The sequence below is a fragment of the Manis javanica genome, chromosome 12 (assembly GCF_040802235.1).
Source record: "Manis javanica isolate MJ-LG chromosome 12, MJ_LKY, whole genome shotgun sequence".
In the NCBI taxonomy this organism is placed as follows: Eukaryota; Metazoa; Chordata; class Mammalia; order Pholidota; family Manidae; genus Manis; species Manis javanica.
In genome coordinates, this window is record NC_133167.1 from 8,390,318 (window position 1) to 8,402,382 (window position 12,065).

Sequence of the window (12,065 nt, forward strand, 5' to 3'; positions counted from 1 at the left end):
CCACTGTGTTGCACATTTGAAACCAATATAAGATTGTGTATCAATGATACTTTAATTCTTAAAAAAATAGATTTAAGAAAAGCTAAATGTTGTCATGGTGGATCCCATGGATTGGCTCATTCAATTCTCTTTTCATCCTCCTTTTGGGCTAACGTCCTGTATTGCCAAGTCTGTGAAACTAAGAATGACATTTCCCACACTCCTTTGTTCTTAGGGTCTGGATGACAGTTAGCTTCCACCAGTTAGAGGCAATCCCATGAGATTTGGAAGATGGAAGGAGCTAGAGGCCATTTTCCTGTTGCTCTGTCTTTTGCAAAGTCACAAAGATATAAGGGGTATGAGTCAGCAGAGACAGTGGTCGGAGCAGCTGTTTGACTCCAGACCACAGCCGTAGTGGTTTGTGTTGACATTAGTCATTGGTGGCCCCTGATTTTCACTCCTCCAACCCTAATTTCCACTCTCTAAATCTAATTCCTGTATTAAATCCTTCCTGTTTGAAATACCTAGAGTGATGATTCCTGTTTCTAGAACTCAATCCTGACTGACTCAGAAATGGGCATTTCATTTAAAGAAATATCATATGTAAACTTCAGTGAAAGAATATTTTGTACTGCTGCTTCAAACTGGCTCAGATTTATATTGTGAGTGAATGCCCATGTTTAAACCAGTTCATCATTCTCCTTCTTGAAACCATTCTCTTGGAGAACTGTTAACATAACACAAAGTTTTCTGAAATCCTGAACAGTTAACTCTATATAATATTGAAAGGTAGAGTACATTTTTGTGATGATTATAATCCATCCATTGTCCTTCTTTATACTTTATTTGGTTGAGAGGAAAATGGGCCCTGATTACCTCCTGATGTCCATTCTTCCTTCCTTTCTAAGTATTAAGAACCTTCATTTTTATCTGAGATACTGAACCCAGCTAAAATTTATTCCCATACCCCCTTAAAACCAGGCATAGCCATATGACTAAATTTTGGTCAGTTTTATATAAAAAAAAGTGTTTTGTGACTTCTACAAACTGTTGTTAGAAGGAGGATGCAGAGCTCTCTTTGCCCCTTCCTCCTTCCTACTGGCTGAAGTATAAATGTGATGACAGGAGCACTAACGGCCATCTTGGGTCATGAGGTAGTATACTAATCATGGCAGACTAGAAGAGAATGAACCTGTTTTCTCAGAGCTGCCATATAGGCCTGGATTATGTACCTCCAGATTTCTTTTACATAAGAAAAATGTCAATCTCAAACTTTTCAAAATCACTGTTTTTTTGTTGCTGTTTTGCTATTATGTGTAGCTAAGCCTATCCCTAATTCACATAAGAGGAACAACCAGACTTCTCTCCATACTAACCAAGCACAATTTCTGTTTTTAAAAACAAGTACATTCTCAAAAGCAGCCTAACAACCGAAGCAGAGTAGGGCATGCTGCCAAAAATGCTGACCTGGGTTTAGAATTAAAGATATAACATGATTTCACTGAGGCCAATTCAGTGTATGCAGCTGCAAAGTTTATAAAACAGACGAATAATCTTGACTCACTCATTTTGCTCTCAAAATCAAATCAAGGCACCAATTTTAGGTTGAGTAAAAGACAAATCTTCAACCCTAGCTGATGGTCTATTAGGACTAGAGTTATTAATTCAAAGTCTGAGTTTTGGCTTAAACTGTCAAGCTGCTTTTCATCATGCGCCTACACCACAGTTGACAGAATACTCAATCATATAATCTGCTTTGCAGCTCTCTATTTTGGAGCCCATAGATCAGAGGGTTAAAACACTGGGCAGATGCAAAGACCCTAAAAAGCACTAGGTTTAAAGCAAAGAAAAACACTCCACACATCTTTCTTAAACCTATGAATATCAGGGCTGGTATAACATGTAAACCACCTGCACTAAATGAATAAGGACTGTTTTCCTTGCTTTGATATTTGACCTATTAAAATGGCCAGCCCATTTCCCTTCTTGGTATATCAGAGATTAACTTATAAAAATGATAGACTGAAGAAAGAAAAGGAAAACCATACCAATGGCTCTGGCAGGAAGGCTGTTCAAGATCACAGGGCAAAGGGGTTCAGATTTTAAAACTTCAACCTGAGTGGGGTTAATGCCCTCTGTAAGAAATAAGCACACATTCTTGAGTATAATGATTGTCCAAGCCCCAACCAGAATCCTATGTTTAACTGAATTCACAAAGGACAGTGATTTCAATGGCTAGCAGATGGCCAGGTAAGTGCGGACAGCCGTCAAGGCCAGAGTGAAGAGGATCCCTTCTCCAACACTCAGCTGGGCCCCAAACACCACCCGGCATATCAGCCCAGGGCTGCTGGCCAGCAGGGCCTGCATCCCTTGGAAAACCACCCCCAGGCTGCAGCAGGAGGAGATGCACAGCAGGCGGTGGCAGAGGAGGACGTCTTGGACCTCTCTCCTCAGTTTCTAAGTCTGTGACACTATTGTGACAATGATGATGGTGATGAATGTGGCAAAAGAGAAAGTGACCGTGTATATAGAGGCCTTCACTGCTGCTTCTAGCCTCAGCCTATCTGATATGTTGCAGTGCTCAGAAGACAAGTTCATGATCCTCGGGGCCACTTGGTCCCTGCAGGATTAGAGAACGGGGAAGAGTGAATCTGTGGTAAAGCTTGTGTGGTTTTCTAGCTCCCTGATCTTGTGTACACTGTGAAGGAACAGCCTGCATGCTTTTTGGTATAGAGGATGACATTTTTACTTACATATTTATACTTTCTATTGAAGTGTAGTTGACATATTATTATGTTAGTTTCAAGTGTACAATGTAGTGATTTGATATTTATATACATTCCAAAATGCTCACCACCGTAAGTGTAGTTACCATCTGCCACCACACAAAATTATCACAATATTATTGACTATATTCCCTGTGCTGTACTTTTCATTCCTGTAACTTAATTTATTTTACAACTGAAAGTTTATACTTCTTGATCCCCTTCACCTCTCTTGCCCAGAGGATAACAATTTTTGATATTGACATGGATCAAAGAAAGAAACTGGAGAAATCATCTGGGGTCTTCCCTTGATCTCCGGGGAGGGGCATGTACCCAAATCACCTAGAAGGAGGGTTTGAGTCATGTACTCTCAATACTCAGAAGTTGCTCAGAATCAGATCAAGGTTTTACTCCTTACACGTCCTTTTCCATCTTCATTTGTGAGAACTTTTTCAATTCAAAGCATAAAGTACAACACTATAAAAGTCAATTGATCAGTCACTAAGCACTTGTTAACACTTAGTGCATACAACTGTCTGGGGAAGAAATTAGGGCGAGAGCTTAAGGAGTGTGGGAAGTCACTGATGCAGAGATGGGAATTCATTTGGGTGCATAGATATGAGAGGGATCTTAGCAATAGCGACAGCAATCATGGGTGACAGGTACCCAGTACTTCCTAGGGATGAAAACCGTTCCCAGAGCATCTTCCTCACTCACCACGGAGAATGCTTCATTTTCCACCAACTGGTTTGATTACGGACTTTTCACAAGTGGGGAAGCTGAGACTTAGAGAGGCTGAGCGACCTGCTCAAGGTCATATGGATATTGCATAGTGGGGCCAGGACTTGAATTTGGGAGTACAACGCCAGAACCCACTCTCTCAACCACAAGGAAGTTTATGTCAGATGAAAGTCCCAGTGAATGCATTTTCTGAGTTCCTCTTTGGCCAGTGTCATCTGACCACCCCATTTTTAGGAATATTGTTTCTGTTGTTAGGAAGCAGGAAGGTACTGGGATCTTAGGATTGCTGAGGGAATGTGACCACTGAAATGTAGGGCGTGCACAGGAGCCTCATAGTCTTCTCAAGCATGCAAGGCATGAATGACACACTGGGTGGCAGCCTGGAGAACCCCCAAATCATAGTATCATTGTCTCTGTGAAAGTCTATGGTAGAGATGCCAACTGTTGTCCCCCCACTACACTCCATCCAAGGTAATGAGCCCCACTACAGCCTTGCTGCCTTGCTTCATGATCTACAGCATCTCCCATCAAGTTGACTGGACCTGGGATAGACATCTGACTCACGGGGAGATCATTCTGTAGACTGGGCTTAAAAAATCTGACCCAGGGATTCTCACAGAGAATGAAGTCCTAGTGTGAAATCATGCAATTGGCCTGCCAGGCATGGTGGAGCATAGGTGAGCTGAGGAAAGGCACAGAGAGAATTAGGAGAGAAGCAGAGGCACAGCACAAGGCCCCTAAGAGGATAAGAGCCCTTGCAGGACCAAGACCACAACCTGGGCTCCTGAATCTCCGATCCCACTGAGATGCTCTGCATTTTCTGGCCTTGGGCTCTAAAAATAAAACACACCCTCCGTGATTTGAGCTAGCTTAAATGGGTTTCCTGTTCCTTTATTCTGGCCCCTGGAATTCAAAGTATACAAAATGAACCCTGAAGAGGCACAATATACTATACTGATTTCCCACAGGGCATATCACAATGGGGATTCAACTATTCCAACTTCCCGAGAACTGAAAATGCCATTGTTCCTTGAGAAACCCCTTACCGAAACAGAGAAGACAAGTAGTGACTCTGTGGCATCTTATTACACTGATGGGCAGTGACTTCAGTGGGGCATGGGGGGGACTTGATAATATGGGTGAATGTAGTAACCACAATGTTTTTCATGTGAAATCTTCATAAGAGTGCATGTCAATGATACCTTAAATACATAAAAGAAACCCCTTGCTGAAGGCATAATTTTTTTCTCTGCATATTGTGTTGTCACCTTGTGGAGACTTCTCCCTGCTTGCTGGATTTGGGGGCCATTGCCATCATGTTGAAGTCCAGGCATTTGTTTTCTCCAGCGAGGAACGGAGATTGCAATGGACATTTTCTTTGTCAAACTCTTCACCAAGTTTTCTTTTAGCTGCAGACTTTCAATCAAAATCTTACACAAGAACCCCTCCATAATAAACAGAAAAATGCACGTTTGCACACATTAAATGCCTCCTCCTCCATTGCTCACCCTGTGACAATCCTCAGGACCCCACCATAGAAGCCGAGGGCCCCAGTGAAGGCTGCATGGAAACCTTGTAAGTCAGAACAAATGCTCTGCCCTTGGTGGGGGCAGAGCGGGGGAGGGAGTCATGTGACCTGGGCTCTGCGCCTTGACCTCTGACCCTGGATGTTGGTCACTTTGCTCCCTGGCCCTTGGTTCCTCTCCTCGTGGCCCTACAGCATCCCCAGGCTCCTCATCCTTTCTCTCTTTATCTGGAATCATCCTCACTCACAATCTCAGGGTTTAGCTCCTAACTCGGGCCTGCAGTGGCTGGGCTTTTACCTTATTCTTGAGAACAAGATAGCCCATCCCTCTTCCAGAACATCCTTATCCTGTCCCCTGTGGACAAGGCTACAATAGAAGCCCTGGCTCTCTAGAACAGGGCCCACCTTGTCTGGCCAGGTGCCCTCCCGGGACCAGAAACCCAACCTCTGAGCCCCAGACTTGGGAGAGTTGCTGCTGGCAGGCTCCACATTAGGGACAGCCTCCCCATCTGCTTGGGCCTCCCAGCAATGCCAACCCTTGCCAGGTCTGGCCTAGCCTATGGGCCATAGTCCCATTATTCAGTCTTGTTCCCTCCATTCTGCCCAGGATCGCAGGCATGTCTGTGGAGAGTCTCAGCTGGATTCCTCATTCCTGCTCCGCACCCATGTGAAGCCCCTACCCCGCATGCACGCCTAGTTCATCTGACAGTACCTCCCCAACAGCAATGAGGAGCGCTTGGCCCAGCTGCGCTCTAAGCCTCGAAACTTTGCACGGAGTGTGAGTGACTGTCACTGTGCTTCCTTTAGAATAAAATTTTAAAAGCTGAATTACTGCAGCTACAGCAATAACAAAGGGTAAACCAGCAAACCCCTCTCCCTCCGGATCTCAAATGGTTTCAGGGAAACCATCTATTGTTGAAACCAGGCAAGGACTAGTTTCTTTAGTTTCCTAATACATTTAATGCACTAATCAACATGGCACATTTTGTCATTATACTCAACCAATCTTCACTGCACATTGAAACATACAACGCACAGTCCTAAGTGGTGAGGTTATATGGTAATAAAACACAGGTGCTGACAGACAGAAGCCTCTTGTCCAGTGGAAGATGCACAATACAATGTATTTAGGCAATAATGACTAAAAAGATCCTATGTACTTGTCACCAAATGCATGAGAAAGCTGGGTATCTGGGGTGGGGCAGGGGGTGGAGTGGACTTGTTCAGAAACAGCAGGAATCATTAGGGCACTGAGGGAAAGGTCCTGGGGGAAGGGGAAACTCGAATCTAGCCTTTCAAGGATGAAAACTAGAGTGAAACAGGGGCAAGGTGAGGTGGGGTGCGGAGAGGAGAGATGGCGATTCCAGGCAACAGGACACGGCGGGAGCTAAGGGGGGATTACCCATATGTTTGGGGGACAAGGAGCAGGTCCGTTTCAGTGGAGGGAGGGATTGTTAAGGAGAGGCTATGGCCAGGACAACATCTGGAGGGTCTTGATACCACTGCAAGGGTTAAAACTCATTTTGTAGGCAATAAGGAGACTTGCTTGATTAAAATAGGAGCAGCATATGCCACAGGTTACCACAGGTTAAGAGCCAACAGGAGATGGCCAAATGTCCACCCTTACTTGCATCGTGCTATTTGACAGGCACTCTGAGAACAGAGACAAAGACACTACCACAGCCAGGGGCTCAGAATACTTTGTGTACATGTGAAATCTCCAGGAGGTTGCAAATCTACAAAATCAATGAGAGCACGTTTTGTTGTCTTTAATTTACTTATGAGACCTCGGGAGATCAGTAATTCATTCAGGATCAGGCAGCCAGAATCTCCCAGTCTCCAGCTCCGTGCTCCTTCTCAGAGGCATATTTGCATGTCAAGAGCTCATGGCAACCAAATCCATAAGATAAACCTTCATTTATACATATTACCTCCACTTGAGGACAGTTCTTAGAGCCTTTATCTTTTTCTGAAACTCTAAAATGGAAATACCTGTTTCCTTCTAGCTCAAAATGTTACTTTGGCTTCAGCTTTGCAACAAAGACCTGGAGGTAAGACTTCAGCAAAATATTACATCATATCCACAGCTGTCGTGACGAAATCAGAACCAGCCACCTCCATTCCCTGCAAAAATCCAGCAGGAAGCAGCTGTGTGGGAAGGGCGGGGACTGGGGGTCACAAGATCAGTGAAGCTCCCAGGTGGCAGATCTTGTCCTGCGAGTCCAGCTGGGGACAAGCCCCTGAGGACGATTATATATATATTTTCAGACAGAATCTTTAAAGAGATAATTAAATTAAAATCAGGCCTAATAATCTGACGGCTGCCCTGTGTCCTTGTAATAAGGGGAGATGAGGGCAGAGAGAGCTCAGAGATATGTGTCCACAGACAAAAGGGCAAGTGAAGGGGCAGGCAGAAGAGGACTGCGTATAAGCCGGGGAGGCAGGCGTCAGAGGAAACAACCTTGATCTTGGACTTGCCACCCCTAGGACTGTGGGAAATTGTCTGTTGCTTAAGCCACCCAGTACGTGGTATCTTGTTATGGCGGCCTGAGAGGACACACACAGCAGGGAAAAGCAGCGGCCAGCCATCACCTAATTTCCGGGTGACTAGAATGGCTTCCTGTAGGTTAGGATCCCCCCAGAACCTACACCAGGGAATTTCTGGAAAAGAAAAGATCTCTCTCACTGAGAGGGAGGAGGGCCTCTCCTTCATGGACACCCGAGGCAGTAGGGCCGTGTCTGCCGAAGTCGAGGCCAGTATCTGATTTACCGCCAACGGGAAGAACTCAGCTGACTGCAAACTTGAGAAATGCTTTCAGGCCTTCAGTGTCTGCTGGCAGAAGGCCAGTGAGAGGCGGCTACCTACAGAAAGGCTCTTAAAACGTTCTCCAAGTGATCTGACCTCCGCTTCTCCAACAATAAGCAGGCCTCTTCTCCTTACATGTGTCTTCCCCTTCGCTCTAATTGTAGCCTTACTCCTTTGGGATGTAAAACCCGCTCCCGTCTGTGCAGCTTGGCCCTCTCCCTTGCCATTCTCCTCCAAGCAGCAGGAAGGAAGGGAGGGAGCCAGTGTTTACTGGGCTGCACCAGTGTTTACCGAGAGCGAGCCACTGGACATCACGACTAGGCACTTACTAAATACCAGCTGTGATTGTCAACCATCTAGAAAGAACGGGGTGAAATCACAAAGCCTTTGTAGGTATATCCAGTGACTTCCGAAGACAGATTACACATTTTTCTAATGAGTGCTTGCCCAGGCAGTTACCTTTTGCATTTTAACTTGTCTCTTTTACATGGAAAGGGAAATTCTCCGGCTTCCTTCCCTCCAATTTTTCTGACAAAAATTTTAATCTACAAAAGTATGCATAGGATTCATTATTCTAGGGGCCCACCACCTTGCTTTAATAGAACCTTGGCCTTTTCTAAACTACTTAATTTTTAAAATGCATCTTTAAAAAAAAGGTTTTTATATGCATCTTTACTGAACACCACGAGATTTTGAAATACCAGGCTGTCCATGGACAAGGACAGGGAGAAACAAATCCCCAAACCTGGAACATAAATATTCAAGAAGGAAACATTGGAAAGAAGGTAGCTCCTAAGAATGGCGATGGAGCTCTGTTCATTGTGTGATTTACATAATGACAAGTGTGTTATCTGACTTATTACAGTAACAGTGATATCTGTGTGAACAAAGACACAGTTGAATGACATATTTCACTGTCCTATATATATCTGCAACTAGAAATGGGCAGAGGGATCATTCTGGAATTTCAGAAAAAGATTGTCCAATACCAATTATGATAGTGTCATATGTTAAAAAAAAAACATTGTTCATGCATGAATCTTAATAGAAACTCAGTGAATTTATATGAAATCATGGCACACTGGAGACAAGAATCATTTGATTCTGCTTGAATGGAACTTTCTGCATCTGCATGGGACCAACCAAGGAACACAGTGACAGGCTCAACAGGTGGACATTCACGCAATCAGTTGGTGACTTCTAGTGACCTGTGTGCCCCCAGCATCCATCAGAACTGGAGGTGTCACAGCAACTAACACACACCAAATCTCTAATGTCCTGGAGACAGCCCAGTCCAGAGCCTTCGGACAGTTACCTGGCAGGCAGGAAACGAATTGCCTTTCCCCCTTCCTCCCTGTCTCTTCAGATGCCAAAAGCCTATGTGATGTCTGTGACCCACCAAGAGTAAACAGCAATCTATATATTGCTAAGTGTATGATTCATTGCCAGTACGATTTCCCAGAATCTGAGTGGATTTTGTCTTTTTGTCTATCTAGTCTTTTGTCTTAGGTCTATTGGTTTGCCCCTAGTGAGTTCATCTTGCAGCATTTAATTTTGAAATAGGCTGAAGCCATTTGAATATTGCATCATCGCAATTATTAAGCTAGTTAAAAATCAATTTACTTTGTGTGACTTTAACATTAAAGCTGATAAAACGACAGTAGCCAAGATGGTGAGTTTTGTGTTTTGCTAGGAGGCGATCTTCTGCTCCACACTCTACTCCACAAAGCTTTTCTTTCACTGCACAGCAAGATAGTTGCCCCATCCTGAGCAACAAGACACAGCCTTTCTTTCTCGGCAGAAGCTTGAGCCACACCTCGCTTGAGCCATAAACCAAATGTTTTATCAGGATCGTCCTGGATGAGCTGAAATCAGCAGATTCCATGAAGCTCTTTAGTTTTACTGTCTCTGACTCAGCAATGGGGGTTATTGTAACCTTTCTGTCAGGTTTAATGCTATTTCCACAAACTAAGGTACAATTTAATTACAGCTATTTTTATTAACATTTTGATGTGCTGTGATTTGTTTCACCACTGAAAAAGACCTCCCTTAGTTTTGAAATCTGCATGTAATAAACATTGCTTGGCCAAATGCTCCTATCTGTATTAGATAGCTTTGTACAATACATATCTTGATTATAGATATCATGCAAAGTGGACTCTCTAGACTTGAAAGCTATGATTTTAAATAAATCTCATAATTAAAGTGAAAACCCACGGAATGCCTTATCTTTTGCCTGCTCTGAGAACTTTCACTTAGCTCATGGTTAATTATTAACTTGAACTTTTACTTGATCATTGTATAATTGATATCTCTCAGTTTTCAGAAACCTATAAATGTGTGAAGCTCCTTTGGCCCGGTTATAAGTCCACTTGTCACAGCAAAGTCTATTACCATGTGGATGGACTTGCAGTTTTCCATAGCAAGGTCCACTTCCACCAAGTTATTAAAGTTCTTAGTTATTTTCATGAGCATTTATGTTTGTATTTAAGAACTGGCATGGAATTTTAATCATATTTACAGGGCAACTGGCTGTTTCAATGCTTATTCTTGTGGAGAATGCTGAGATGCTGAGATGAATCCCAGACAGTGTACACATGGAGCCAGCAGGAGAAGCTTCCTGGAAAAAGCAGAGACACTCAAAGTTTAGTGTTTGTTTGAAGAAGACGAAGGGAATAAAAAAGCCCTCTGGAAAACCATGATTGCACAAAAAAGGCCAGCACTGCGGGGAGGAAACCAGGGCGGATCCGATAGAAGCTGACTTGTAAACGAAGCCTACAGAAGAGAAACAGTCACGAAATAATCTAAGGAAACACATGTGTGAAGGGTACAGTTGGTTCCATCTAAATAATGGCCAACCTAGGGGTTTGATCCAAATGACTGAGAGGCTCCCAAAGTCATCGGCCTGCAGACACATGGAGAAGCTCTCCCACGGGAGGACAAGCGACCTGTCATCACAGGGATTCTCTGCAGAACACCACGGGATAGATCCTGGTGACAACACAAGTGCAGGAGGCCTCCTGGCAGGTGGAGGGGTCCTTGCCTTCTGACCAGGTCACATTTCCTTGAGGTCCAGGGGAGGTTTGTGTGCACCACTCTGATGACTCTGATAGAGCAAATGGCCTCATGCGACCCCCAGTCCTGAGTCACCCAGAAATAACAGTCAATGTTTTGACACCAGAAATTTAGGAAGTCAAGACACAGACCGAGTGCCAAGCACACCTTTAAGATCAGGGCAGGCTGAGAGACTAAAGCAAGGCAGATGCTCAAGTTAGGTAAACTGGCAGCGATCAGAGAGAGGTGGTGTGAGCCCGATTCTTTGGCACATCTTGCTGCATACAAGGATTCCATAGTCTCTGTTAATTTGTGTGGACCTGAACCCATGGGTATGGATGTTAATTTAAGTGGCCAAGTTGGTGGTAAAAAGGAAGGTAGGAAATTGATAGTTCTATTGGAAGGGTCTTTGAATACTGGAGTGAGTCTCCCTAGACCCGAGTGACACAGCTGTGTATTCGCTGGGTGCTTGGCGCTGGGACTTACACATCTCTGCCCTGTGCCCTATCTAGTCTTCCTAGAAGGGTCAGGAAAAACTTCTCACAGGAAGGTGACTCTAGAAAGGAGTAAAGATTTATCCAGTCTGCTAGTCAGTGTCCCACTCATTCGTTTATCACATATGGGGTAAGTTCCTCCACCTGTTCTAAATTCTGTGGATTATACATTATACATCATTATGCAAGACAAACAATATGTAAGACAAACAAGGTCCTTACTCAAATGAAGTCTATATTCAGGTGAGGAGGTGGATGACATTACTAAGGGAAACATAGAATGGTTCCTTAAGACCATCCAATATCCACCTTTTCTGGCCTCATTTCTTCTCCCACGTATATTTTCACACTCAGACCAGATGCGTTCACCACTCAAACTGGAGAAGTTTGACCCTTTGGTAAGTATAGGTCTCATCATGAAACTAAAATGCCAGTTTATTGCCTATCATCACAATGGAATAATTCCAGAAGGGTGTGACAAGATAAAATCAAGTTTCTGAAAATGCAGAGCTGAGAATCAGTTTTAAACAGAAATACAAATGACAAATGGGACACCCAGACTGACATGAGGACCCCTTCCTTACCTTGCCTAACCAGTAGTGGTCTTTTCTGCCAGTGCAAAAACGAGTTCACTTTCCAGGAGACTGGAAGCATGTGCAAGGGAGCTGGAGTTTCTTCACGAATCCTGGGAAGAACTACCC

At 44.0% G+C, this 12,065-nt stretch overlaps 1 pseudogene; it reads right to left on the reverse strand.

Moving 5' to 3' along the window:
* Positions 1-1,717: 1,717 nt before the first annotated feature.
* On the reverse strand, positions 1,718-2,577 carry LOC108409463 (uncharacterized; annotated as a pseudogene).
* Between the last annotated feature and the right edge of the window lie 9,488 nt (positions 2,578-12,065).